General features: G+C 41.5%; 1 pseudogene; it reads right to left on the reverse strand.

The window, feature by feature from the left end:
• Positions 1–3,412: 3,412 nt before the first annotated feature.
• On the reverse strand, positions 3,413–3,816 carry LOC116092405 (annotated as a pseudogene).
• Between the last annotated feature and the right edge of the window lie 1,666 nt (positions 3,817–5,482).

Raw genomic sequence — 5,482 nt, forward strand, 5'->3', positions numbered from 1 at the left:
CATTGCTGAGTTTCAGTTGGGTCTCAAAGCAGCTCTCGGGATTTATGAGGACTGTTTTAATTTATTCGGTGCTATTTCAACCACTACAAAGGTAACTGTGCTCTGTATTCACTTAGGAAAATAAGTTGGCTTCGGCATACTTAAAACGTTTTAATTTCTCTTAGCTGTGCCACCAAACCAGCCACTGTTAGCTAATTCATTTTGCATTTCTTGCTGAGTACAAGCGATGTTTGCAGAATCAGTACTGAAGTCAGAAATAGATGGCCCGCGATGTGCAGGTGGGGTAGAAAATGATCACTCATTAGCCGCTGTCTTCACGGAGGAGCTTATTCCTAGAAATGATTTTATGTCAGCAATGCCAAATCGTCTTGTAACAGGAAACTATTACACAATTTTATAATTCACGTATGACATAATTTACATGGCTTATAAATTATTAAATGGCTCCCTAGAGCACAAGTATTTACTCAACATGCATGGCATCATTTGAGCCCATCCCTTTACATTTGATAATCATACTTTTGCATCTTAGAGGGTCCCAGTCTCATTTCTCCATAGAATGCAGAGGACTCAGTCCTAGCATTTCTGAACCTCGGCATAAGTTAATAGGAGCATACATTAGAGTTCAGAGCTCTTGCTCTGTGGTGGCCCAGGTTTCCATAGCAGCCAAAGTGGATTCGAATTCTGTGTCCTAATTTAGTTTAATGATTCCTCAAGTTCAAGGTGATATTAAAAGTGGAACCACTAGGGAGGAAAGGAGGGAGGGAGGTTGAAAGAGAGAAAGAGAGAGAGAGAGAGAGAGAGAAAGAGAGAGAGAGAGAGAGAGAGAGAGAGAGAGAGAGAGAGAGAGAGAGAGAGAGAGAGAGAGAGCAGAGAGGACAGTACTATCAGAAAATAAGTCAGAGTTGCTTGACTTTAATACCTGATGGCTTTGCCTATTTGGAGCTATGTTGGTCTTGAAAACAAGAAACTTCTGGAAATTTCTAGTAAACAATGAATCGGGTCTTATTTATACAGTGTTGTAAAATTACAGTGGCATTTGAACGAGAATGAGTCCTACAGGCTTAAGTATTTGTCAATTGGTTGCCAGATGGTGGAACTAGTTGGGAATCGCTATGGCCTTGTTGGAAGGGCTGTGTCACTGTGTCACTGGGGGCTAGCTCTGAGGTTTCAAAAGCCAACACCATTCTTAGTTCTCTCTCTGTGCCTTGCGCTTGTGGCTCTCAGTTACTGTTCCAGCGTTATTCATGTGAGCATGCCGCAATGCTCCATGCCACGAGAGTCATGGACTCTAACCCTCTGGAGCTGTGAGCACACAATTAAAGGCTTTCTTTTGAAGGCTGTTTTGTCACACACTTTGAAAACAACTAAGACAACTATGAAACCCTGAATTTCCTTATCATATGATAAAATGCCTTTGAAGAGAACAGGTTTATACAATTTTCTGTTAACTCAAAAGAGTAACATAATAATACATATTTTATTTTGATTATATGCTGCACCAATGTTTAGTGACACAATGCTGACAGTTCGAAATCAGCCACAGGGTCTCATTTACAGCACAGGAACAGGTCAATGCTATCGAATAGTCCCCTTCCCACCTCAACCAGTGTTACACATATAAAAACGCAGTAAAGGGAAATGAAAATGGCTGATGTTTTTGGCTGAATTAATTAGAATTTTTCAAAGAATAATTAACCATGAGAGTCCTTGCAGAGAGGAAATCTTAGTTCTTTTTTTGCCTTACTGATTTTTCAGAGGAATGAGTTATCCTGGCAGCTACTGATAACAACCCATGTACTTAAAAAATAGGGTTTGCTTTCAACATTATTATGCACTCACTGATTTTCATGTGTCTAGTATGATTTCAACTAGTGCAGTCATTTTTGTTTTGGCATCTATGTGTTCTATCAGAAGATATCCAAACCTCTTACAGTTTACTTCTTGATGTTTTGGATCTAGAAGACATGCTGGCGAGCATGCACACATAGACTCCCACACACAGGGGCTGGGCCTGGTGGCAACAGGACTATAGTCCTGGTTACTGGGGAGGGGGAGGCAGAAAGGCCACTAGTTCAAGGCCTTCCTGTACTACAGTGTGATTTTGAGACCAGCCTGAGCAATTTATCGAGATCCTATCTCAAGAACTTTTAAATGGCTTGCAAATAATACAGAGGCAGACCACTTGTCTTACAATTGCAGCACTGTTAAAAATAGCAAGTCATAAGAAATTAGAGAGCGGTTGACGAATGTTTAATCTATTCATAATAATAGTCTCTACACATGAAGGAGGAATAAGGATGCTGAAGAAGGAGTGGGGAAGACAAAGGTCACAAGTGACCTGAAGTGGAAAGGAAGCTGGAGGGGGTGGGAGAGCACGAAGTGGGAGGGGGATAAGGAAGAGGAGAGGGGACAAACAACAAAACAGCTTTTGTTAAAAATGAGTGAAAGTTTATTCCCTGTGAACTGATTAAAAAACAAAAAATACATAAATTTATTTATTTTTTTTAAAAACTGAGTATTTGAGGACTATGGAGTTAGTGAGGTCAGAAGTGCTTGCCAGGCAGAAATGAGGACACAAGGCCTCAGAATCCATGAAATGCTGAGCAGGGGGCCACATGCTGTAATCTCAACACTGGGGTGACAGAGATCAACTGATCCCTGGGGCTCTCTGGCCATCCAGCTTAACCAGCTAGGCCTAGTTTATTAAGAGATTTGTTTTAAAAAACAAGGGGGATCACATCTGAAAAAAGACACCCATAGTTAACCTCTAGCCTCCACACAAATGTAAAGAACACATACAGACACACACACACACACACACACACACACACACACACACACACTCGGAGCTCCCAGGGTCTCAACCACCAACCAAGGACTGCACATAGAGGGGTCTGATTGTTCAAGCAGCATGTGTATGGTAGAGGATTGCAAAATCGATCATCAATAGGAGGAGAGGACCTTGGCCCTGTGAAGGTTCTATGCCCCAGTGTAGGGGAATGCCAGGGCCAGAAAGTGGGAGAGGGCGGGGTGGCAGGCATGGGGAGGGGGGAGGCAACAGGGATTTGTTTTTGTTTGTTTTTTTTGTTTTTTGGAGGGGAAACTGGGAAAGGAGAAATTCACATGTAAATAAAGAAAATATCTAAAATAAAAAATAAAAAAAAATTACTATAAACATGTGCTCTTTGTTACGTGTGTGTGTGTGTGTGTGTGTGTGTGCGCGTGTGTTTTGTGCAGCTTTTGAGGATAGATTCCTGGAGTGAACATTTTATAACTGCAATTAAATGTCCAACCAGGAGACTTTATCTGATCATGAATTCTACACATTATATTGGACTATATGTTATCTGAATTCGCTCTGGTATTTTTTTTCTTGTCTTCAGGTTTAATGAAAATATGGCATAACTGATTAAACAGCACCACGTGGTGTTTTGGAATTCATTCCAACTGTAGGCTGAGTGACCTGAAGTTTAGAGAGACTGCCAAAGGCCAGACGCTTCAGCATTTCCTTGGTGTCAGGATCTACCTCAATGATCTCCTGATCTAGGGCTGAGACCTCAGGAACACAATTATCTCTCCTCTCTCTTCTTCCTGCAACTTGATAGAGACACCTCTCACAGGACCCCTCTGAATCCGCTTCATCAGATGTGTGACATAGCTGGCTATCTTGTTCCTTAGTTTCTTGCTGGGGATAATGGCGATCTCCTCGCACACGTGCCTGTTGGTGTGGAAGTCATTACCCAGGTGCATGTAGTACTTCTCTATGCTGACCTGGGCCGCCTTCTTCACAGTCTTGGTGCGAACTCGGCCCATGTTGGCGGGTCTCAGTAAAAGAGCTCGCTCTGGTATTATATACAAGTATTTTTCTGTTGATGTACAGGAAATGTTATCTGCCTGTCACTGACTTTATGGACTTCCTTTGCTGTGATCAAGACGACTTATGTCAAGTTGAAGGAGGAGCAGAAAGGCTGATTACTGTTTCTTGAAATTTTGTATGGTAAGAAAACAAGAATTTTAATTTTAAAAAGTCAGGGAAGGTTGTCTATAGTGATACTTTAGTGTACTCAGGAATTCTCTTTCAGTGTACACACAATTCTGTGCATTTTGACAAATGAATAGTTATGTAAACTGTACTATGAGTTCTATAGAGTCATCACCTTTTAAAACCCCTTTAATCTTCATGGACAATCCTTTCTCCCAACCCTCTTCTTGGAAACCATGGGTGTGTTCTCCATTCCTCTAACAAGTTAGAAAGGGAAAACTTGATGCATAAGGTGTACTTATGCATCACATGACAATGCTTTGGTTAGTGACAGCCAACATGTGCCCCAGTGATCCCAGCAGATTAAATGGAATTGAAAATCCCTGTCATCTGGTCCTTTTTCTAATTGCTTGTTTCAGACAGGGTCTCATTACATGGTTTTCAATTCTTGATCCTCCTGCCTCAGTCTCCTGAGTGCTGGTATTATAGTTGTGAAAATAAATACATCTGACTTGTGTGGTGCATTTATTATATCTCTCTCATGTTTAGGTAAGTTTAAATCCATAAATACTAACTATGCACTTCAAAACAGTTCATGACACAGGTTGGCTGCTTAAAAGAAACCAGCTGTTTCATATGTGTTAGGTGTGCAGCAGGCTAGACCATGTACCTTCATCTACTCACACTTTGTGACCTTCGTGACAATAACATTACTTTCCCATTCATAGCATTTTCTCAGATGTCCCGTCCCATCTGACTTCATTCCCTTAGCACAAGATGCTCAGTGTTGGTCACAGGGCTGCCCATACAAGCAGCTCACTTCTATTCATTGCTGAACATTGTTAGAGCACCATAGTTCCCGTTTTTAATCCATCCACAGAGGTCATGTTGATTCTCTGCAATTTGATGACTATGAGTAAAGTTGCTATTGATTTTAAAGATGTTTTTGTGAATATAAGTCATCATCTCACAAAATCAAGTGCTCTGAAGTGAGCTGCACAGTAAGCCTGCGTTTAAATGATAACCACGTTTTCAGAGCACTGAGTTAAACTGCTGTTTCTCGTGATCTTTGGATCAGATGGAGAGCATCACAGAGTTCTTGGGGGATTTCAAAGACACAGCTGCTAGAGAATGCGAGAGGATGAAGGGTGCCATCAGGGTAGGGGTGGGCAGGGAGAGAATCAACCAAAGCCAAGTATGTGTGAAAATGCTATAAGAAAACTTGGTATTTCGTATGCTAATTAAAAATTAAATTAAGGCCAGATGTGGTAGTATATGCCTTTAATCCCAGCACTTAGGAGGCAGAGGCAGGCAGATCTCTGTGAGTTTGAGGCCAGCCTGGTCTACAGAGTGAGTTCAGGACAGCCAGGGCAGAGAAACTCTGTCTAAAAACAATCAACCAAACAACCCAATCCCAATGCCACTGCCCCTCCCCCCAAAACCCAACCCAACCCAACCCAACCAACCAACCAAAACAAAAAACAATAAATAAAAAAA

Source organism: Mastomys coucha, unplaced genomic scaffold, assembly GCF_008632895.1.
Source record: "Mastomys coucha isolate ucsf_1 unplaced genomic scaffold, UCSF_Mcou_1 pScaffold15, whole genome shotgun sequence".
Classification (NCBI taxonomy): domain Eukaryota; kingdom Metazoa; phylum Chordata; class Mammalia; order Rodentia; family Muridae; genus Mastomys; species Mastomys coucha.